At 47.9% G+C, this 24,275-nt stretch overlaps 1 long non-coding RNA gene across 6 annotated transcripts in view; it reads left to right on the top strand.

Moving 5' to 3' along the window:
- Positions 1-24,275, top strand: part of LOC107527918 (uncharacterized) — a 766,921-nt gene that overhangs the window by 475,377 nt on the left and 267,269 nt on the right. For all 6 annotated transcript variants that reach the window (XR_001602322.2, XR_001602323.2, XR_001602320.2 and 3 more), the window contains one exon: positions 2,111-2,348. This is a non-coding gene — a long non-coding RNA (uncharacterized LOC107527918). The remainder of the gene's footprint in view (positions 1-2,110; positions 2,349-24,275) is intronic.

The following is a 24,275-nucleotide window of genomic DNA, read 5'->3' as shown; positions in this document are numbered from 1 at the left end:
CCATGCTGTTTCCCTCAGCGGGAGGCTGGTTGAACACATCATGTGAGTGAAACCTGCTGAACTGGCTTCTCTAGAGAGGCAAAAAATATTTTTTATTTACCCTGTTCCTTGGCACCAAACTCCCTGATTTTTTTTTTCTTTTTCACATAGGCTTTTTTTTTTTTTTTTTAAATGCATTTACCTGAAATTAATAGCAGATCTTTTGACCAGGGCAGCTTTTTTCTTAGTAGCAACACTGTCCAATGGGCACAATTATCATCTCCATGCAGGGGGTCTAAACAGCAGAATGAAATATGGACCCCACCAATGTCCAGATAGTATAGACCCCCAGCATATTTTACTCTATTTTCAAGTAGAGGAAAAGCCACTCATTCTGCAGCCTCATCGCACGTATTGTTTTCGTACAACACATTGTGTGACCTCTTCCTCGGTATGCTCATATTTTATTCTTCGCTGTCCTCAAGGAAACCCTAGCTTATTAATTGTTAAACATGTTAAGGAACTGGGGATTCATTACGTGCCGTTCCCAATTCAGAAGGTTGGAGAGCCAGATGCCTGTCCTATATCCAGGAGGTTGATGTGCAGTAATGCATCATTCTAATGTAGCTGGTGTAATGAAGCCCAGGTCCTGGGTGTGATTCCCAGGGTGCCAGTTACCTCGGCTCTCTGGCTGCGGACCATAACTCTATTCCGATACCGCACCTCAGATGTATGGTGTCGGTCAAAGCGAGGCTGAAGGAGAGGCCGTGACCAACACACCATCGAAGCTTCCGGAGCGAGAACTCACAGCCCACCCCTCAGTGCTGGTCCGTATGTCAGTTTCCGTCTCTGAGCCACCTCCAGCCAGAGCTGAATTCTCCCCCCTCAGAACCCCCCCCCCCCCCCGGCTTCTGCTTTCATGAAACGTATCACCTGCTTTAGATTCTAGTGATTAGTGTCCACGTACTATCTTCCCTGCTGGATTGTAAACTCCTTGAAGACATAAACCACATTGAATACATTTTTATATCTCCTACAATGTCCTCTCATGCTCAGTAAACATCTGTTGAAAGAATGGATCGAAGGATGGATAGTTGGAGAAATGGATGGATGAATAAGTGCTTAAGTTGTTTTTGCAAATCTGTTGGCTGGTAGCTCTGTTGATATTCGTCAAGGGCAGGTAGCTTGGAGATGTAAAATACAGCGGAATAATGGTGCCTGGTAATGATACCGCGTCTTCCACAAAACTGATAAATCTGGTAAGGTCGTGTACACTGATTACTCGTAATATGCTGGCAATGCATAGAATTTCCCTTCCCACCAACTGAATCAGATCCTTGTAGGTGTTTAATTCCCATCTGAAGCCTCCCTGGGAGGCTGATGCCATTTTAGAGAAAAGGAAACTAAAACACAGAGCAGTTGAATAGTTCTGCATAACGTCACACAGCAACTGGAAGGATCAGTGGAATTCACGGGCATATTCGTTATCCATTCATATAGGACAAATGTCCCAACATTTAGCAGCTTAAGGCAACGAACATTTATTATCTCAGTTTCCCTGGGTCAGGAAATTGGGTGCAATTTAGCTGGATAGCTCTGGCTCGAAGTCTGTCATAAGGCTGCAATCAAGGGCTGCTGTCATCTCGAGGCTGGACTGGGGAAACCTGTTCCAAGCCATTTATGGCTGTTGGCTGGAGTCATCAACTCCTGGCATTGGGCTCCATTGGGCAGCTCGTACATGGCAGCTTGTTTCCTCCAGACTTTAGGCTCCAGGGGACCAGTGAAACCAAGCAAGCAAGAAGTCACATAGTCCTTTTGCAATCTAGCTTCTGACGTGACACCCCATCACATTTGCTTATGCTGTTTGGTAGAAGGGAGTCGCTAGGTCTTACCTACACTCAGAGGTAAGGGGATGACATAGGGACCAAATTCCAGGAGACGCAGGGATCACTGGGGGCTATCTCAGACACCGTCGACCACAGTGGGCGCCCACAGCTCACAAAAGGACCATCTGCGAGCTGCCTCTTGCCTGTCCATACATTCAGTGTCGGGTCAGAAGGTGGTGCCAAATCGGAGGTCACAGAAGCAGCCTGCCTCAACAGTGAAATATCTCTTTTCTCCTTTTTGACAGAACACATAGGTAGATGTGGCTTCTTGCTGGGAAGTTCTACCAACAGCCACTCACATCCCCAGTGGCATCTAAGCCTCTTGCCTTCACCACCTGAGCTCACTTTCTTGGATGGTGATGGATTTCTGGAAAATTCAAATAGACGTGTAGCTTCGCTCTGCGTCCACAGCGGACACCTGAGGCTGGGACCCTCTGAGGCGTCGGGACTGCTTTCCCAATGACGGGGCCAGTGATCGAAACGGTGAGTGTGTGGGTGGAGGAAGAAAACATCTTCCCTGATGGCTGGTGGAGATGAAACTCTGTTGTGAAGCCAGTTGTCTCTTAACATTGGAACTGAATGGTTCGAATTGACTAAAATCCCATAGGAATGTATTCCTTTGTGTCTTTTCAAGCGAAGCTTTCAGTGTAGATATAGTAAAAAAGATACAGTATCCTGGAAGGGGAGCAGAGGGTGTGCTTACTCCCCCTTTGGCTTCGAATGGTCATCTGCCCTAAAAGTCCACCGTTATCTCCAGATCTCCTTAACTCCTTAAGCAAGACAATGACATTTTATTAAAGAGCAGTTGCTAGATTATTAGCCACTGGGCTTAAAACACTGAAGTGTCGCCCTTCTCCTGCCTCCCTTAGCTCAGATCCACATGGTTTAAGCTGCCTCTGAGATGTGAAGTTCGTGGCACACAGGTCTCTCCATCCCCACTCAGAATTAACCGATAAATTAGAATAACTAAGTGAGAAAGGGTTAGACAAAGGCAGTGTCAAAACCGGAGGCCAGGGCCCGGGTCATTTAGAATATGAAACGAAGCATGGTTTATGTTTTATATTTTATAGGTTTTAAAACAAAGCTAACGTATAGCATTAAGGATCAAGGTCAGGGTGTTATCTTTTGTGGGGTGACCGGGGTGGGGGTGGCGAGGTCACAGCTTATGCCAAAGACTTGGCCCCTCCTTCCTCTGTAACATTTATTTTCCCGAGCTTCTGTCTAATTAATATAAGGCCTTGCTTGAGCACACTGGCCCTCATTGGGCCTGTCACTCGTTAATCAAGTGACCCTTCTAGCCTTGGGTAATGACCTTGAAAGAATATATCAGCCCATGATGGCGGAAGTGAGGAATTAAATTGTTTCTCTGAGTGCTTATGGTCATTGCTGACAATTTATATCTCACAGCTGCCCTGGGCTGGCCATACTGGCCATTGTGCGGCGATCATTTTCCTGGCCGGGAATGGATTGTGTGCCGGACAGGGACCAAGCTGGCCTCCTGTACATCTCCATCTTTATGTTATCTCCCCTCCCCCCCCACCTTCTTTTAATCACGTCTTTGTTTGAGAGGCAGGGATTGTACAAAGTTAAAAGCTTTGTCATTAAGGCCACCAAGAGCCAAAAGCTTGGGGTAAATCGTGTGTCTGGCTATGCCCTGCTTTGTCTCCGAGCACAGTGCTTTCGTCTCTGCTGATACAAGGCTTAAAAGGGAAGTGTCCTGAGAATTAGGTTAGCCCAAAACTCATAAGAAAAAATTACCAGAAATATTAAAAGGCTGCAAAGGGTGTATTGTGTACAAGTGATTAAGCCTGAACCCTTTCTGGGTCTTTCTAAGAGGTCAGGGAGATATTGGCTGTTGGTCCTGAGGGGAATAGGCCAGGGGAGTGGCTTTTACCTTTTCACGGTGGTATATTTAGACCTAGTGGTATCTCGGGGTACGCTGCCGTGTAGCTAAAATTGTACCCTTGTACCAAGATAAATGTTATCTGTCCCTGAAATTAAGCACCGTATCTCCACTCAGAACCTGGGCACCCCCTTCTCTTTTTCTGTTTGCTCTTCTTGAAGCTAAGTAAGTGAATTTTAAGAGCCCTTTGCCTGTGGGAAAGTCTTTTTCATTGTTTTACCGTACCACAGTAGGGCTTGCAGAAGAATTAAGAGAGAGATTCTTCCCATTAGCTAAAATCGAGCAAATAAATAGCATACCTTTGCACAGCTCAAGCTACAATTACTGGATTTTGTGTGAGAGGTTTTAGAAATACAATGGCATAGCTTTGATTTGTCCTGGGCCTTCCTTGCTATAGAGACATTCACTAGTTATTACTAAATATATGTGCTAAAACTTCGAAGAAGAGAAATCGCCAACAAGAACCTCCAGAGGTAGGGAGAGAGATAAGTGTTTATAACCCAAGTTGCTATTCCTTCATCTTGCCGGCTCCAGGTTTGGCACCTGGTCTGTTTATTGTTATTGGACGGCGCCTTCCATACACAGGGAAAACTCTTTCTCTTGAGGTCTACAGGGCATGTGAGCTTCTGCAGGTCACAGCTCCCTCTCTGTCTTGGGGACCGTTTTTATGTGACCACATTGGGCAGAATGGTTGGTGGAAGGGAGGGGGAAATAAGAGCTTCCCCCTAATTGCGCAAGCATCTTGGCCTTCCATGAAAATAGGGCAAATATTTATTCTGCCCTCAGCCCATCGGGAGGAAGACTGTGTACAAATGTGGAAAACCAAGACTTCTGCCCACACAAGTACAAATGAAGGCAGATGAATAGAATGTGTGCTGATCCTAGTAAGATTCACATCAAGGTGTTTGCCCTTTAAGGGGGGATCTCATGGAAGGCGAGGGCCACATTGTTTTATTTTTGGATTCTTCACCACGCCAAGTATAGTGGCTTAGATACAGTAGGCACTGAAGGGGAAAAAAATATTTGTTGAGTGATGGGAGGAATTCATTCTTTCCATGATCCGAACACCTGAGTCGAGCTGGTTCTTCAGCTCTTTGGGAAATGGGAGAAAACTAGTTGCCATGAAAGTTACTCTTCCTCCTTTGTGTTTCTGTTTCCACTGCACGGTTGTGTTCTAACGGGAAGGGCCCACGACTGAAATTCAGAGGCCTCACTTCCAGCCCTGACCACTCATCTGAGGGTCAACTTTCCAAGTCATCCCTTCTCTGGGAGCGTCAGAGTCTCGGTCTTAAATGAAGGGGCTGGACTTGCTGAGTCCTCTGGTTCTCCCCAGCACATTTTTGTAATTCTAGAGGACCGCCTGTCGCTTTCTGGGAGGGTTAGCCAAATGGTAGGAAGAAATGTGTGTATGTGTTAAAAAACGGTCAGGATTGCCTGTGTGCCTGGTGCATAGTAGGTGCGCATAAAGGTGGCTGGGATCGGTTTGTGGAAGGAGCTGGGTGACAGACCAGAAATCACTGAGTGGAAATCCGTGTCCGTGCCCAGTCTTCTGCCCTCCCCCTCCCTCACACGTGCACATCGGCTGCGTGCCATGGCTCCCCCACAGTGCCAGGAGGTCGCTCTCCAGTCTGTAATTGTAGCGGTGAAGCTGCTGTTTACCTGAAGAGTTTACAAATGGAAATGATGGAGTTTTGAAAGTTTTTTTCACCCACGTTCTCAAAATCAATTGATCACCTCCTCCGTACAGTCAGTGAGCTGGCTGGACTTCTGCTTAACCGTCCACTCTTCCGTATTTTCAGTGACAGAGGCATTAATTGCTACATCTAAATATTATGGGTTCGGTTAGTGGTTTCTTTTGATAAAGGACAGAATTTTTTTCCAGACAGTGATGTCTTCTCTGCGAGGGCCGCGCAAGAGGCACGGTAAAACGCCAGGAGAGGAAGCTTCATCCATGTCCTTTCTTATTTTTCTGGCATCCGTTCCTTCAGGATAGACCCATGGAAACAAATGAGCTTTCTTTCCCCCAGCGACACGCACACTGCAGTGAAATGTGCCAAGCATCCAGGGCGAGTGGCCATCGGCAAGGCCAACTGTGCCATCTGGGCATGAGAAAATGCCACGGGCGTAGAGCATGCTCCCAAGGATGTCAGTGAACTCTGCCCGTGGGACAGGGGCGGCCACATCACGGGGGAGACGGCACAGACCCCCATAACGGGACACCTCGGGCACTGTTAGCAACGCGCTCATCCAGGAAGGGCACGTTCCGAAACTGCTCAGTGTTAGGGCCTCCCTCTGAGTGGGAAGAGCTCTCATTTTACCAGGCACCTACTGTGTCTAAAAGTTTTTTGCTAAATAGCTTTCATGTGTTTTTGCTTTTTCAGCCTTATTTTTTTTTTTTCAGATTGTAAATCATCTCAAATCATTTCATAGGAAGGCATGTCTACTTGTTATGCTCTCCTGCCAGTCTTCATTGATTGAATAACAATGAGTTCTTCTTCCTATATTTATTAAGCACAAACATATAGAAACTGACGGTAGGAACTTCTGTGAATTATTAGATAACCAATGCTTTCACACAAACTTGCTACAATTTTAGGCAAAGGGAAAGGAACTTGGCATTTTCATCAAGGCCTGTGAAATCTTTTTCATGATGGGAAAATACTCCCTTCGCACACTCAGGATTCTAAGGACCCAGGGCTGGGAGCCACTGCTTTTCCTGGTGGAATTTTAGGCACTATAATAAGTGGGGGAAAAAATCAGTCCATTTGAGAGGCCACAATTTTGAGCCGGGTCCCAGCTCATAGGGAGACCTGTTTTTACGGTTTCGCCAGTTTTCACAGATTTCCACCTTTCTCTACTTTCACCGTGTTTTCTAATCATGGCTTCCACAAGAGTCACCAGGGAGAAGGGGGTGATGTAGGTATTGGGGACACAACAAGTATGGGGTTCAGTGTGAGCCAGAGATATCACCCCTCACCAACCTGCCTGTAGGGTCTGTCTGTTAATGTAAGTAAAAGTCGTGGAGGTCAGTTACACACCAAACCTCATTCTAAACTGTTTACAACCTTTTAAGGTAGATATTACTTTCTGTATTTTACTGATGAGATTCCTCACCAGAAAGTGGCAGAGCCGTTTTAACATCTGCTCTCTCATCCACTACATGGTATCCAAGCAGCCCGTCCACAAGGAGCCTGGTTTAGGACTGGCGATGGAAGGCTAGGAGTCCGTCACTGCTTCGAGAAGCACAGAGCTCTGGGATTTGTTCACATGTTTGTTTTTGTTTCGTCTTTTACACTGTGATATTCTGAAGTGCTGTGTCTGGTCATCTGAAGTTGTTAAGGGCCCAATATTATCTTGTATATTGTACTTTATGGTAGTTTTTCTGGCCCCTCTAACCTTGTATTGTCAGTATCACTCTGGTATATAGTTACACTGTCTCCACAGTTTTGCCCTTCCCAGAATGTCCCATAGCTAGAACCATCCACCATGTCGTCTTTTCAGATGGACTTCTTTCACTTAGTAATATGCATCTGGGGCTTCTCCACATCTTTTCATGGCTTGATAGCTGCTCATTTCTTTTTGGCACTGAGTAATATTCCATTGTCTGGATGTACTACAGTTTTTCTATCTATTTAGCTACTGAAGACATCTTGGTTGCTGCCAAGTTTTGGCAATTATGAATAAAGCTGCTGCAAGCTTTGTGTGCAAGTTTTTGTGTGAAGATAAGTTTTCTACTCCTTTGGGTAAATACCAAAGATCAAAATTGCTGGGTAGTATGGTAAAAATGTTTAGTTTTCTAAGGAACTGCCAAACTGTCTTCCAGAGTGGCTGTACCATTTTGCATTCCCACCAGCAATGTCTGAGAGTTCCTGTTGCTTCACATCCTTGACAGCATTTTTTGTTGTCAGACTTCTGAATTTTTGGCCATTCTAATGGTTGTATGGTGGTGTCTCATTGTAGTTTTAATTTGTATTTCCCTGACAACACATGATGTGGAGCATCTTTTCATGTGCTTATTTACCGTCTGTGTATCTCCTTTGGTGAGGTATCTGTGAAGGTCTTTGGCCCACTTTTTAATTGGGTTGTTTGTTTTCTTACTGTTGAGTTTTAAACGTTCTGTGTATAATTTGTATAACAGTCCTTTATCAAATGCATCTTTTGTCAGTATTTTCTCCCAATCTGTGTCTTGTCTTCTATAAAGCAACACTTTTAAAAAGGGTTCATTACCTAAAAGAAAACTTCACTATTCCATCCAAGACTTGAGTTTTGTGCAGAAGTACTCAGCATGAAATTAAATCAAGTATACAATGAGTCTATGTAAACCAACCCCAAATGGCAGCAGTTCCCATGATTTCTTTTATCTTTAAATAATGTAATTTGCCTTGTTCCTAAAATACCATAATTTTAGTTTCTAAAGTACTAATAAACCTACTTCTTTCCCTAGAAATCTTTATTTTGAAAATGAAATAGCCTTAGTCTCTAGTATTTTGTGAGTGATACCATTTAAATATCTGAGTGCTTTTTAGTACTCAAATCATTTGTTGGTGGCAAGTAATTGCTGGTAAAAGAAGCAGAACGGGTGTAGTGGTGCAACCACCTCATCTTGTCCCAGAGGAAGCACTGAGCCCCTCAACCACTGAGCTCCCTGGGAAGAGAGACTTTGGTGGAGTGAGAACCAGAAGGACTGGGCAGGTGACACATGATCAGGATGAGCTGCGAGCAGGTCTCCTTTGCAAGGCTGAGAAGGAAAAGGAAAGAAATTCCAAGTGACCAGGGTCAAAGCCCAAATGTACCCGATTCCGAAAGTAGGACAGTTTACAAATGGGAATGACAAACAGGCCTAAGGCAGAGAGGCACAGGAAGAAGCTAAGAAGGAAGGGAAAATCACTAAAAAGGAAGGCAAGTGATAATTTCTAAGTAAATAAGATCTTAGAGAAATGTAGACAAAAGGGACTTTAAAAAGAGAAAATTTGTAGGAAATCTTAAAAGGAGACCGATTAAATGTTGAACATAAAACCTTAGATAAATGAAAAGGGAAAGAAATGGGTCTGTAGTCCTGATAATTATAACCAATAAAGGAGAGCATGTATTCTTTCCAATGGAAAACTTCGGTCCTCTTATTTACTGATGGTTTGATTATCACAAATAACCCAGAGATACTGGAACATTTTTTTAGGCTTGAGGTCAAAAAGCATGGGTCACTTTGACTCTTCTGGAATTCAGCGGATTGCCCCCTTTTTCCTTAAGAAGTTGATGGGTTTGGAAATGTTTATATCTATCTGCTCAAGTGAGACTTGGGAAAGTCACATTTTCCATTAGAAGACAATGAACACCACTTAGTGTCTTTATGATTTCCCCGGACTTAGCAGAATCTCCCTGCTTTCGCTGCTTTGCTTCTCTCATGCCACAAATCTCAGTGCCGTTTGCTCTGTGGCATAATGGCCCTTGTTTTGTTTAGCTAGGAAGACATGGTAACCTTTTAATGGCAAACTGGTCACCAAGTACCCATCCTATGCTTTTCAAAGACCTCTTTGGACTCAGGCAAGCAATAGAGCACAACGGGGAAAAAAAACACCACCACCTGCTTAAGGATAATCTAGGTTAGATACATGAAACTTTTTCATATAGCAAAAATCTATTTAAACATTCACATTTGTTATTAGAGGAGTTTACTGCATATCCGTCCACGGAGGTCTTTAAAAATCTTGTATGTGCGAAACGGTTGATAATGTCTTGCACAGAACAGGGCCTCCTAGCTGCCAGCCCCAAAGCTGTCTCCCTCTGCTGAGACCTGGCCTGGCAGATCTCCTCTTGCTCCCATGTCGGGGAACTAACAGTCCTTTGTCCTTGCAAAAGGTGAGGGACCTGCGAATGAGGTGACTTCTGAGAACCAATCATTTGGCAAAAGCTAATTGAACAAGACCATCAAACTAATGACCGGGCATCACAAGTAAATCCTAGAAGTATACTTCTTTATTCAGGGAAATAAGGCCTAACCACATAAAAAAGTAAATAGCATTTCTAAACAATGTATGCTGACTCTCAGGTCAGTGCTCTAAATAGCCAGTGAAAAGAAGATGATCTCCGCGACCAGAAACTATGTCTAGCAAGCGCTCTAAGCGGCCTGCCCGTCCCCTTAAACCCGTGCTAGCCAATAACGGCAGCCACTGGCCGCATGTGGCGTTAAGCACGTGAAATGCGGCTAGTCCTAACTGAGATGTGCTTTAAGTATGAAGCACATACCAAATTTCAAAGATTTGTTTCCAAAACGTAATAATCTCAGTAATTTGTTTATATTAATTACATGTCGTAATGGTAATATTTTGGGTAATAAATAGATTGAGTTGAATAAAATATGCAATGTTGAACAATGATAAAATGTACTACTGAAGTTAATTTTACCTGTTTCTTTTCACCTTTTTAAACATGGCTAGTAGAAAACTTAAAATTACATATGGAGGTTGCATTTGGGACTCACGTTATCTTTTTATTGAGCGGCACTGCTTATACCTGAACTACTCAGGATTCACATCTCTGCACCTGAGGGCCTTTTCTGGAGTAGTGGCAGATGGGAATAATTGGGAATTAACATTCTTCCCATAACTTATAACCAATACCGCAGCTCCCTCACCTCACAGGTGAGATGGTTCTAAGGCGTATGTGTTGCACCATTTCCAATATTTTCCCCACAGTAGCCCACTGTGGTCCCACTTCCCTCTCCTCAAATAAACCGTATGCCCTCAGATTTCTTGCCTCACATCCTGAGAGCACTAACCCATACTCAGGCAGTCAGGGAGGGCTGTGTAGGGTTGGACATAGCATTTGAAAGGTAGATGGGAAGGAATATTCACCTGTAATTTGCTCACCCATGAATTTTATTGGTAAATACAGAGAAAGACATTGTGAACTCAGAGCTGACCATGCCTCTTAGAGGAGCAGGAGGAGACTCAGGTAGACAGACATGCAGATCCCCAAACAGGGATGAGTGCAATCATTTTGGAATCTAATAGGCCATGGGGAGCTTCTCGTGGAAGGTGTTGGAAGGCGGAACAACATGATCATGAGAGAGCTTGAGGAGGCGTCACTTTAATGGGAATATGGGGATGGCACGAAGGGGTGATGTGGAAAAAGCAGGCGAGTTCAGCCTGTTCAGTGTGAGAGCATAATGATCTCCCTGGGGGCGAGCAAGCAGAAGTTGAAAGGAATAATTGCCCTAAATGTGTGCGGCGTTGGATAGTTCATCAGGCATCTTCAACCTCTTGCTGTCCACCATCAAGTCAAGGAGGAAACAAATGCACAGGAGCGTTTGAGGAAAGACCTGACAGGGCCTGGCCTGTACCCAGAAAGGGGAGCGTCAGAGACGAGCCCCTCAGTGGGGGGATCGCGATGTCAGTGTTCCCTCCATCCACCCGCCCAAATCATTCGCCACGTGATTACTGAGCACCTACTATGTGCCAAACACCGCTCTGGGCCTTGGGAATATAGTTGTGAGCATCTGGACAAAGCTCCCTGCCCCAGTGGAGCTCCCATAATCAAAACAATGGGGAACAAAGGGAATATTGTTTTGGGGAGAAGGTGATGATTTTATTTTTAGATATATTGGCTCCAAGGTACAATTTTTCAAATGAAAATTCCTAATGGTCTACAGGCACTTTGAACTGTCACTTCCAGAGAAAGTGCCGAGCCGGAGGTATGTCTGAAAATTACCTGCGAAGAGGTGGTATTTGAAACTTCTCATCACAACCCTGTCACAGCTACGTGACATGTGTTAGAACATCCAAACAATTAAATTCGCATACTGTGTAAAGACGATAGACTTTGGGTACTTAAATATATTTCTGCATGGATGGGAAGATGTGTATCCCCTGCGTACAGGTACATATACATGTGCGCATACATACCCCCCCCCCCCCCCCCGGCATTTTCCGTTCCAACCGTGCGCCCTGTGGGCATCAGCCCGGCGGGACGTAAGCCTCCTCTGTCCTCTGGTCACGGAGGACGGCGTGCTGCTGTGACTCCCTCTGCACAGCCACCGATGCGCGAGGCCGCCCCGATGCTGTTCCCTCTCCCAGCCGTGGTCGTCCTGAGCGTTAGGATTCCGCGCGACTTGCTTAGCTTCTCAAGATGTGCTCACGTAGGTCGCGGCATTGTGTTCGTAGCAGAGCCCGTGGGTTGGTGTTTAGTGATGACCGCCAGGCGTGAGCGATCGAGGCGCTGACAGGGTTTCCCCTGCTTTCTGTCTCTGAGTGTAAATTCACTTCCCAGGGACTGCTTCGTTCCGTGCTGTACCCCGCGAATGGCCAGTGACCAATGGGAGCAATGTGTTTGCGCTTGCACAGAGGGTGTAATACTTTGACTGACTCTACATCATCTTCCAGATGGGCTTGTTTGACTGATGTAGCCCATCAGTCCAGCCACACAATTATTTCGTTTAAACAGCTGGTCAGATGATCAAAATGCTTCGGCATAGATAGAGCTCAAAGAAATGTCTCCCAAATAGAGTCCCAGATTCCTCCATGACAGATTTTTAAATGGTTCCCTCTAGCCATAAATCACTTCAAGGGATTGCTTTCCAGCCCCTTCTCCATTACATACTTCCAAAGAAACTGTATCCTCAGGTTCTCATTTTTGTCCCCGCTCTACTTTCTCTCTCTCTCTCTCTCTCTTTTTACCCCGCCCTCCCTCTGCCCTCTCTCTGTCTCTGTCTCTGTCTCTCCTCTTTTCTCCCTTCCTGTTGCTCCCCTACCCTAGTTTAAGCCCAACCTCATTGTCTCCAGGCCTCCACTCCATTCCGTTGCCCAGGAATCCCTTTACATATCTGACTTGGTCGTCGTTAGCCGGTACATTCTGTTCCAATTTAATGTGCTGTGTCCTGCACATCCCCGAGTGCACAGAACAGGTAATTGGCAGCCTGGGAGGCTTAACAAAAAGACGCCGAGACTTGCCGAGCCTCAGTCGCGCTGCCCTTCTGCACACGCACATCCGATTTAGGCCCATGAAAGTTATGTAGATCAAGGTGTGGGAAGGGGGCCTTCAGAAGGCAGGTCTCCTGGCCTGCGTGAGGTTCAAAGTATTCTGGGAAGTCACGTGGGAAAGCCTCCGAAAAACATTTGGGATGCATGCCTTGCAATGAAAGCACCACACTATAGTTCTCTTTATTTTTATTGACTTGTTTCTCAAGACATGAGTCCTTTTTTATTTATGAGGGGGAAAAATTAATTGGAATAAAATGTCAAGAATGTCAAGATGACTGAGGCCAGCTCAACTGTCATTATATTCTGCCCATCATCACACATGTAGGAGAGAGAGATTAAAGGAGGGGAGAGGAAGGCAGGGTCAGCAGCCCTTCTGAGGGAGAGCAGGAACATTGGCGGGTCCCTCACTCATTGCCTCACTTGCTCACTCACTCATTCCCTCACTCACTCACAACCATTTGATCAAACCCCGTTGCCCAGCATCACCAACCTTCCACCTCTGATTTTTAAAGAACTTAGGTAGTCTCAAATCTGGGTAACTAGGGCAGATAGAGAGTTGGTTGATTTTGAGGTGGCCACGCCCGAATGTCCAGCAGGCCCTACTGGTCTCTCGTTTCAACAACATCAGAGAAGCATAAGGCAAAAGCCAAAGTATGATTCACATCCCGAGGCAAAGCACTGTCTGGCACCTGCAAAGATCAGGTCAAAGGCTTTTCTGCATAACAGGCCCGCACATTCGTTGCTGGAGCAGAGGGTAGCAGGGAGAATACGGAATTTACGTGACCCACGGGTACTGAGTTTCTCTGTTAAAGAGTCCACAAGGTGCTTGGGTGTTCATATTTGAGCGTTTGTACAATTGGGACGGGACTGTCTTTTCCCAAGATTTATGCAAAGGACATCACAGACCCTCAGCGCAGATCTTATTTTGGTAGTAGCCGTGTCAAAGACACGCAGTCTCCTTTAACGAAAACTGTTCTGTTTTTGCCATTTAAGGCCTACGTCTCACTAAGCCACAGTTTTCATTCACGTCTGGACAATAAGGTACCATTGCATCTGTGTATATCTCCAATGTATACTGTTCTCCCTGGGCTGTGTTTTGCCTGTTTTTGATGATGACTTGTTGGATGACGGAGAATAAATTGAGTATGATTCGGGGTGTCCAAAGTTCAGCTCACGCTGTTTCCCTTAACCGGTTCCATGTGATAAAATGAAAGCTTTGTTTTTACGCTCCGCTCTGCCTAACCCACATATGTGTAATGACAGTCCTGGAGAACTGTGTGTCTGTGCTTGGAGCATAATACCCTTCTACCTGCATGGAGCATCGCATGGTAGATACTCATCTTTTTCCCTGGAACATACTCCCTTCCCCCACCTCCTTTTTTTTGTTTAGGAGTTTGAAGAGGAGCAACAGAATGAATTCACTAACCCCTTTGGGAGCCTTGATAAATATTCCCAGAGCTCCATGTGGATTGTAAAGGGTCTTGTTAGCTAATAGGATCAATGGGCATTGGGAGAAAGTCACTTTATATCAAAACCAAATTACCATCTTTAAGTATTTGCAAAAGGACTGCATATATTATCCTTGCCCCCCGGCCTTGGTGCTAACGGTTGTTGAGCATCTATTATGTCTAGGTACTAATTTAATCACAAAGATTTTGTAAACTCATTGTAATTAGTCCATTTTATTGATGGCGCGCCTGAGGATTAGTCATGTTAAAAACGTGTCTATAGTCGTCACAGAAGTAAAACGTGGCTGAGCTGAATCTCACACTCACCCTCTGCTACCAAATTCACGACTCTTCCTACCACGTCAGATGCTAGGATGTGCTTGGACCTGCTCGTTGAAGTAGTTCTTCCAGGAGTCACCGCGGGGCGAGAGGGATTTTGTGCTGAACGGAAAGGAGTACGGCCTTCAGCCTGTAAACCCAGGACCCGCTCGGTATAAGCAGGCGCAGTCCAGTCTGGATCCTGTACCGCACCTTGTTTCTCTGTCTAATCCCCCTTCCCTCTTTACTGAAACAATTTCACTCCTCTCCCTGAGAAGGAAGACAAACACCCGAGTCAGGCTGTGCCTATGAAAGGAACAGAAGAGCAAAGGCAGACGTTAGCACAAAAAGGCTTGCTGAAACTGGAAAGGGTGCGGAGCCCATCCTGGGTGTGGATATAAAGCCAGGGAACCTAGGGGCGAAGGGAGACTGAGAAGGAAGACCCACTCCACGGGCAAGGTTCTGGGGGGGCCCGGTGAGAAGGGTCACATTCGAATGCTTTAGGAAACGCTGATTATTCCACACGGCACAGTTTACAATGGATTTTTGGACACAAAATATGCATTATCGCCTTGGTTCAGCCGAGAAGAGGGCTCTCTGAGGCCACGTGCATATTAAAGTGTGTAATCTTGGTGTTACTATGGGGAAATAATTTACAGGATCATACAACCCGCTGCCTCCTGTCATCGGCTGGGACCCCGTGGTTGCTGTGGCTGCACATGGGGATTCAGCTACCGAGTTAATGTCACCTACTGTGTAAAATTGCACCTCAGCAGAAGGAGAAGGCTGATTGGTCTCGGTCAGGGCTACATGTGGTGAAGGCTTAACTAGGAGAAAAGCCATCTGAACCCCCATGGCTCCCGTGAGGGGGTGGCCGAGCCACGCCTGACATGGAGACCTGCCTTGGTGTCATAGCGTAGGATCTTTCCGGCTAATACACACGGACATTCTGTTAGCAGGCCTTCGTTCAGCCTCAGAGCGTTTCCTTGGGACATTGTGTTAATGTAAGAATGTAACTTCAACAGGGGAGGGAAATCTGGAAACCAAGTCTCCTTGTCCAGCATATGCTGTTCATTTTAGGGGGAACAGAGTTCGATAGGCATGGGACATAGGAGGTGAGACAGAGAAAATAAGAGAACGTGTCCATTAGATTTCTTAGGCATCCGTAAATGCCTGGAACAGGTCCAGGCAGAGTGGCACTATGGGGGTTTTGGAACCAGTAGCATTTCATGAAAAGAGAGATAAACCTGCTGTTAAAAATCTTGGCATCTCAGATCAGATCATACCCAGGGCTTAGGAGATTCTCTGCAAGATCCAGCTGACAGCAACGCAGCTGGGGACCTGACGCAGACCCTTATCCATCAGGGCTTCTAGCGTCTTCATCTGCAAAATGGTGACGTGTGGACGAGACGAGCTTCAAGGCCCCTGCCTCCCTGACCCCCAACCTGTCGTAATACACACCCCACGGTCCTTGCTGTCTCTGTATCCCACACACACTGTCCAGAACATAGTAGGAACTCAGGAGATGTTGAGCGTGGCAGAGTGCCAGTCAGTCCTTGGGCATCGAGCGGGAAAGGTCCTGCTCCCACGAGCCCATTAGCGTTAACGTGGCCATGCTCCTCGGTTGTGCTCTGCAGTTCTCAAGTTTTCATCCTGGGAACAGTGACGGTACATTTCAAGGCAAGCAGGAAAGTCCCCCAATATCAGCGGCTGGGAGTAAAGTGAGAAGCAAAATCTAGGCTTTAGAGGTGACCAGGTGCAGCTACTGAGACTTACAGCCCAGCCTGTACAAGAAGTCAAGTTTTAAGGATCCTTTAGACTTAGCCAAATGAACTATAATCTCTTCTTTCTTATCTTGACTTATGGGGCTTTTGATTATACGTATGTTATATATAATATTTATACGTAATTTTTATATTACGTATATTTATATGTTATTTTTTCCCCCTTGCACTAGGCTGACAGGCTAGGGAATTAGGGAAGGGGATTCCTCGGAGTGAGGAGGTAGATAGCCCCCTTGCCTCTGCAGTGAAGCCAGACATTAGAGTTCATCATTGAAGGGGGTAAAAGGAAAGAAGCCAGTTTAGGAGAAAGCGAGCACGTGGTCAGCCCCAGGGTTCATGCCCTGCCTCCTGTGACGTGAGCCTTCTCAGAAAGGCAAGGATTTTAAAAAAATTTTTTTATCTGTTTATCTCCACTATCAGGTGGTGAGTGCGCTGGCTGCCTCCTGCATTTGGACAGCAGAGCAGAGGATGTATACATATATTTATATTTATTGTATTTTTTTCAAGCACATTCATCTGAAAAGGCTTGGGTTGATTAATATTTTCCACTGTCCGGTAACCATGGCAATAGGGTCAGCAGATATAATACTTAATTTAATCTTCCAGCTGCCTCAGTGTGCTTCACCGGTGTCCCGAATAATAGAAAGCCTTTGCCTCCCCCCCACCCCTCTCTCTCCACCCCCCCCACCTCTCGTATGTTATTATCTTTGCCAGTGGCTCCCTCACATGACCCAAAAGGAATATACTGGGGTTTTTTTTCCCCCTCATTTCATTTTGTATATGCACTTAAAATAAATCCCTGTGTGATTCCGCTCCCACCCGAACCAGTTCCCCCTGCGACACCCCAACACCTTCTCCCCCCCTCCACCTCCGCTCACTCCCCCCGGCTCCCCCCCTGCACCCAACACTCCAGCAGCCAATCTCCACGGAATGACAGGAAACGTGGGAAGATCCTGATAGCTTTCATAGCTGCGCCGTACGGTTTATGAAACACACTCCCCGGCCAAATGAGCCCATGCGGACTCTCCTCCCGCCGCAGACCCAGGCGATTGGCCGCGAGCGTGCTGGTCCCGTCGGCTCGCCAGGTGGGTTAAGCGCGTTGCTTTGTCTCCGTTTGGCCCAGTTCCCTTGTGTCATAGCTCTTTATTTTCTTTCCTTTCCTTCCTCCTTCCCTCGGATAATTATCTTCTTTTTTTTTTTTAAGCTACCATGTTTTTGCACACACTCAATATTTGGTTGGTTCTAGGAAAAAGGAGAAATCGGTTTTGAAACCTTAGTAGACTTTTATGTAAGTGCAAGTAAAGTAAAAGACAGGTTGGAGAGTCTGAGGGGCTTGAGATTCGAGATGGATATTTTCGTTTCTCCCACTTTCAAAAAAGGCTGGTGTGACTTCTCTGACTTGAGTTCACTTGTTTCTTTCCTACTTCCATTTATCGTCCTGCCCGCTGTTTGCTCCACAGAAATGAACAGAAAACATTAAAATTAAAATAATACCTTCTTCCCAAAGCTGGGGAGTAGTAGGGGAAGGCGGAGTGGAGAGGGGGGATATTTAAAAGAGAGAGAGAAATGGTTAGAATATGGATTATTAAAAAAAAACGGTAACATTTTACCATTTTTTCTTATTTATGAATCAGACTTTTATTAATTCTGTCGACTCAAACAATAAGCATCTTTTCCTGTTCATGCCCTCCTTCCACCTTTCGTTGTGGCTTTGAAATAAAGAGCAATTTCCAGAGCAAAACTAATTTTTTAAAAATGAGGAGATGAACAGCTGTCACCCTCACGCCCTCCTCCGAGGAGCAGAAACCCCACTTTATTCCTTCAGGATGTTTTTTGTTTTGAAGATACAGGTAAAACGTATTATGAAAAAAATGCCGGTTGTGTGCCCATTGGTGTTAGTCTGAAATTGAGCCAATTGAGTTGATTACATTTTCCCCAAATGAAGGAAGCATCCCCCATCTCCCTTTGATACTGCTTTTCGTGTGGATTTGGTACAGTAGCTTTGCTCTTCAAGGGCAGCTCCCCGATCCTTTCTGTCCCTTCTCCTGCTCAGGAAGTGGCGCCTCCAGTCACATCATAACACGGTCTGTAATTGACACGCGGGTAATTGAAAGCTGCAGGAGTCGGGCTGGGAACCGGAGGAGAATGGATGTGCGCCTGTCAATCTCACGAAGTAGGTGCCACCTCGGAGCCGCCACCACCAAGAGACCTTGCAGTCAGTGCCTTTTGCACGCAGGACTCATGTTGAGCCAGGTGACACTTCTCAGGCAGGTCCTGTACGTGGGAACAGCTGTGGCTTGAAGCAAAAGGTGTGGTCAAGGCGCCCAACATCCCAGACGTCCTCACAGACAGAAGTACCCGTATGTAGATTTACCCTGGGCCGCTAATGCTGTTTACCTAAGGGACCATGACATATAGGCCCTGCAAGGGGAGAGGCTTGCAAACAGCCAAGTATAGATATAGAGACAAGTGCCTCATCACCATGGCTACAAATGCCTCCCTGATGAGACTGTGGGTATCCACAGGCCACAGGCCCTGTGCTGCGTGCGCCGACTCCCATTTCAGGTCTGCCTCTCCCAGCTCTGATTAGAACAGCCCTTGAGAAAGCAGGAAAGGGGACCAGTAGTTCCAAGGGAAGGTGACACAGTGGCCATAATCATCCGGGCCCATCAGCCAAGGGACACACCAGTGAATGAACCACGAACAGTGTTTGCCATTGTGTTTAATATTATCGTGTTAATGTGCTTTGGGGTTATAAGGAGCCAAGATGACCTGAGTTTACCTCAAGCAGTAGTCTGTTCTCATAATGTCCAGGGAAAGGTGAGAAAAGGAAAACATCTCATGAGCGCACAGCTAAGGATCAGAGAGAACTGGACCATCATCACTCAGGGACATTCAGAAGTTGTAGTGGGTCAGCGGCCCATCTTCATCTCGTGGGGTGACCAGGCCATCGCCTCTCTCCTTCAGCAGCTGACACCCGTTGCTCCAGCTCTAGCAAATCAATCGAGTCTTGGACTGGAGGGTCCGAGAGATCCACTAGCCTCTTTCTCTTCTTCTGTTTCTCCCACTGGCACCAGTTCTCTATACTCTCCTCCCCTGTGGCTTCTACCTGCCTTCTGTGGGTTCTCAGCTTCTGCACCGCCTATAGTCTCTATATTCCCTGTGATCAATCGCCTGAGTGGCTAGTCCCCAGGCAGCATAGAGCAGCTTCTCAGGCCAGCCACGTCGCAGGCCACTGTCCCAATACCAGGGATTGTCTTAGCATCAGGGCCCATCCCTGACCCTTTTAGTTGTGGTCGGTCGGTTGTTGGGGCCACGAGTTATAAAGGATTCATGATGACACCTTCCAAAGAGGGAACACGGGGCATGGTGAGCCCCCTTGGGTTTCTCAGCCAATACCTTTAATCATTAAATGTCCCAGGTTCCTCAACATAGCTCCGCCCGGCAAGGTCTCGTGGACACTAGACACAAGGTTTTAACAAAGAAAACCAAGAAAAATAAATGCACCGTCCAGGCCGCTTTCCTTAATGGCCTTTTAGAAGTCCCCATTTATATTCAAAATGGACAAATCACACGTTTCTTGATCTATGGCCCTTTTTTGCCCGATCGGTGACTTTTAGTGCTGTATCTTCCACCCCTTTTCATTGGTTTTACCTCCTGGTGGAAAGAAACAGAAAAGAGATAACCTGCTGCTGTGGGAGGCAGTTTATCAAAGTAAACAAATGGCCCTTTGTTGTTGTTTTTCAAGGTCCTGTATAACAGCAACCAAACCTCTTTCTCCATAGAGTCTCTCCCTGTGTGTGACGTGAGGAAGGCCTGTCTGCGGTTCTTCATGCCCTTAAGGCAGGGATGTTGGGCCCCGTCCGTCATTTACTCGGACCCATGCGGGCGGACTCTCGGAACTTCCACCTTCCTCACACAGCAGCAGTTCTTCCAGGTTTCTTCTTAATTTTTGTAATTAACCCTGACAGCTCCCTGAGACATTTTCCATGTTGTCCACAGTCTGAGTCGCACTCTGAGACGTTCTCAATACACGTCTTTAGCAGAATTTGTTCAGTGTAATGGATCCTTCGAAAGAGTCTCTCATTCCTGTTTAATTTAGATGCCTGATCTGATTGTCAGTTCCCACCCAGAGATGGTTTTGATTATTGACGACAGTGACCTATAAGTCATAGACACGCCCAGCGGAGTTCAGAGAGGGAGGAGAGAGACCCTCTGTTGAAATGCCCTGGAGCGAAGGGGCTCGCTCGTAGGTGACACAGTCCCTTCCTGGGAGTTGCCAGGAGAACTTTCCTCCTAAGCCGCTGGCGTATCTCATGCTGAACACAGACCCGTCCTGGAGTCTCAAACTGTGAGTGGTGTGTGTGTGTGGGGGGGGTGTTCCAGGAGAGACAAAACATTGAAAATGTCTAGTGTAGGTTTTTTTAGACCGTGGTGTATGTATTTTTCTGTTTTCGTATTTTCTCTCTTAATTGCCAAGATGTCCTCTTACAGCAGCTGTAGTCTTCACTGGCCAAGTTCCCGTCTGATTTTCCGCAGACACGGCTCGCTCGGTCGGTCGCAGCGTAACGCTGTGACTCTCTCGTGCCTGCGCATCAGGTGGATATTTGTGTCGTAACACAAGGCCCTTGGAAGGCAGCTCAGCTGTTTTCCCAGCTGTGGGACTTGGGAAGCTGCGCAGGTGTCCTCTTCCCAGAGCGCCTGTCCGCCAGTTGCCGCCTGCTCAGAAACGGTGTCGCCCAATGCAAAGTGGCAGCTTGTCACCAGCTTCCCAAACCCCAGTGCACTCATTAGCTCAAGCCACCTCACGCAAACTCATGTGCCACCTGCACAAAGATGCCTTTCTCTCCAGCGTGGCAACACTCGGGAACGCAGCCGGGGCGGGACAAGCCTGCAGCTCTGGTTGTCTCTCTTGGCTGTGACCCAGCAAAGGCGGTCACGGGCATGAGGGACTGGGACATAGCCTCCGAGTTCATCCTGTAGGCCACCCAGCGCTCTTCAGCTATAGAGTGTTTGCAGGCTCAATATCCTGCTACTAGAAAGCCAAAGGGAGTCCTTGTGTAAATGAGCTAGTTCTGTAGTTTCACCCACGACTGTGGACCCCGACTCCAGGTCTCATGAGCACAAAGCTCGCACATTTGGGGGGGGAGGTAGGATACTGTTCAGGGTAAAAGTGATGCCTGCTCCCTTACTTCTTGCTTCCACCCTGTGATGGGATCTTCTGGCACCGTCCAGACGCACCCCCCACTTCAGAACAGAAGCATTCGTTCCATTCGTGCCCCGACAGCTCCCGACAGAGACAGAGTGTCCTCCCCAGCAGCTGTCCCAGGTTAATAAACCTCCTTTCCTGGGGGCAGCTGCACCCCAGCTCTGGAGCTTCCCCCTTCAGCTGAGTTTTGTCTGCATCACGGATCAACCGCTTCCCCCGCCCAGCTCTGCCTCCTTCACCCAGCCAGGGCGGGTTGATCCCAAGCCACACTCCTCAGTAAACTTCGTGCAGGGAACTATCCCTCACACAGCCTCCGTCCCCGAGGCCCGTTCCCATCACGACCTCCGCGTGGTGCCCTGGAGGCAGCTCCGCACGGTCCCAGACAACCCGGGGACCCAGAGCGTGGCCTCATGTGCCCGGCCCGGCCCCTGCCCCCCAGGAGTTATTCCAGGAGCTAACTCGTGTGTCTACAGCAACCGCCACATTTCACGAGAACGCCCATCATTTAAAAAGGGGGTGCAGCCACCACTCCCGTTAAGGGGTCCCTCCTTCAGCTGTTCAGGGGGGGAGGCTGCAGGTCTTTTGGAAAATGATTATGTTCACGGTACTCGTCGACGTGCCCATGCCCGCAGCGAAGGGCTCGCAGGCTGATCTTTGTGTAGGTCAGCATGCAGCCAAGCCCGGCCCCGGACGCAAGCCCCCGGCGCCCCGGGAGCTCCCCCACGCCAGCCAGCGCCCCCTGCCCAAAGCCAGTGCTGTCCCAGCCTGTGCCCGCACTCGTTACCTTCAAAGTGCCTATTGTGTGCCCCTTGAGTTTCTACCCTTCGTTTACGGTCTTCGTAACTAACTTGGCGAGTGCTGGTGGGGGCGTCGCCATTTCTGTTCCGCTTTCAAAAGGCGTGAAAAACCCTTGAGGAAGCAGCCCCCAAGGGAGGGACTCACGGCTCTCTATCTATACGAAGCACCCAAAGGCGGAAGCAACGGCACGGTTAATGTTGTACACGCATAATCGAACAGGCGTTTGCAGTTTGGGGAGAAACGGGCTGCAGACGCTGCACAACCAAGGGGTCAGGTGACTTCCCCCGTGACCCTCCGGCCCTTTCCCTGGCGCCGCCAAGCTCCCTGCCTTTCTCCCGCCGTACCCTCTGGGTGCTCCAGCCTCCGCCCACCCCTCCCAGTGCCCCTCGGGCTGCATGTACGGAGATCCACGGCCGAGACTCTCTTTCTCCCGGGGCAAGAGGAAAGAAAGGTATCCTCGCGTAATAAACGCGGCTGCGGGTCCTCAGGTGGCTGCGGGCCGGGGGAGGCTGGACGCAGACCTGGGTTCGGCTCCGCGTCAGCTGGCCGGTCAGTTGGAGATGGCGGTGTGGTCCGTCTCCAAGCTTCCCCCCTGAACCCGTCAGGTCTGAAGCAGAAAAAAAGGGAGCCCGTGCACCGCACACAGGGAAGGTAACGCGAGGTCTCACTTCAGAGGTGCCTGGGCGGCAGCTCGGGGATCCGCAGGGCCGGGAGCTGCTACTGGCCCGGCCTAGAGGAACACAGGGAGGCGGCGGCCATACGGAGCCCGGGAGCCACGGCCGCCTGGGAAAAGCTGGAATCACAGGAGAGCTGGAGCACAGAGGAGAGGCTTCAGCTTCCAGTGGGGCACCCAGGGCAGAGGTAACAGGAGAGGGGAAGGGGAGAGATTCCCGGCTTCTCCCTCCCTCCCGTCCTCCAGGCTCCTGCCAGGGCCTCCCACTGGCTGGTGCCAAGCAGGAGCCGCCTGGCAAGTGGGCTCCGGGGCGTTTGCACAGGGCAGCCCTCCGGACACGGAGCAGAGTGAAGGAGGAGGCCAGTGACCAACCAGCCCACCCCCTTCCCCATCCCCCCTTAACCAATGCCCCGAGAACCTTCCCGCCACTCTGGTGTAGGGCTAATTTTTCAAAAGATGTGTTTCTGGGCAAGTGAAAGGCCAAATGTTTAGCGAGCCTTTGTTTTCAGGACCTGGGGACTCCCAGCTGGAGACTGTGCCGAGGGGCTCTGTATCTTGCTGTGTAGGAGCTCGTAGATGCGGCGCCTCACTTTAGGATTTACAGGCGATCTCAGCTTCATAAATCAGCCAGGCGCGCTCCGCGTGGGGGAGTCTGCAAATTCTAAACTAATATGTCGCTCTCTTTCTGTCTAGCATCATATTTATGTTAAGGCCCCATAAATCGTGCTCTGCGTTCCTGCGGCACGGCCGTGATGAAAAGTGATGTAACCAACGATAAGAAAGAATGGAAATTAAAATGCAAAAAAACAAAATGAAATAAAAATTCATGCGACCCGCGATTTAAAGCCGCCCGTTTCAGAAATGTGCATTAATGGCCAGGGGAAGGAAATCACGTATTCGGTCTGCGTTTAGCCGATTGGCAGCTAAGCCATTCAACCCGCCCTTGTCCAATGTGCCCTTTGTCAAGGCCCTGAGGATTGTTGCGGGATCAGGGGCGACAGTGGTAAGCTTCTGAGCCTTACTGCCTTTTCGGGGGCAAAATTTCTAGAGGGATCTTAGGGGCCAGTGCAACGCGATGGGATTGTAAGAGAACACTTTCGGAGACCAGATTCCCCACCAGCTGATGGAGACAGAAGTGGGACCTCCAGGAAGCGCTTCTCGGGCTCGGTTCATAAGTTCTGCTTTTTCCTGCCTAGCTTAGCAGACCAGAGCAGGGTGGATTTCAGCTCTTCCATCTTAGCTGAAGCAGTTTTGTGATACAGGTTTTAGTGTTTTTTTTTTATGCATATAGATTTCTTCCCT

This window comes from Miniopterus natalensis, chromosome 18, assembly GCF_054644295.1.
Source record: "Miniopterus natalensis isolate mMinNat1 chromosome 18, mMinNat1.hap1, whole genome shotgun sequence".
NCBI lineage: Eukaryota > Metazoa > Chordata > Mammalia > Chiroptera > Miniopteridae > Miniopterus > Miniopterus natalensis.
This window is presented reverse-complemented; position numbering and strand designations above follow the sequence as displayed.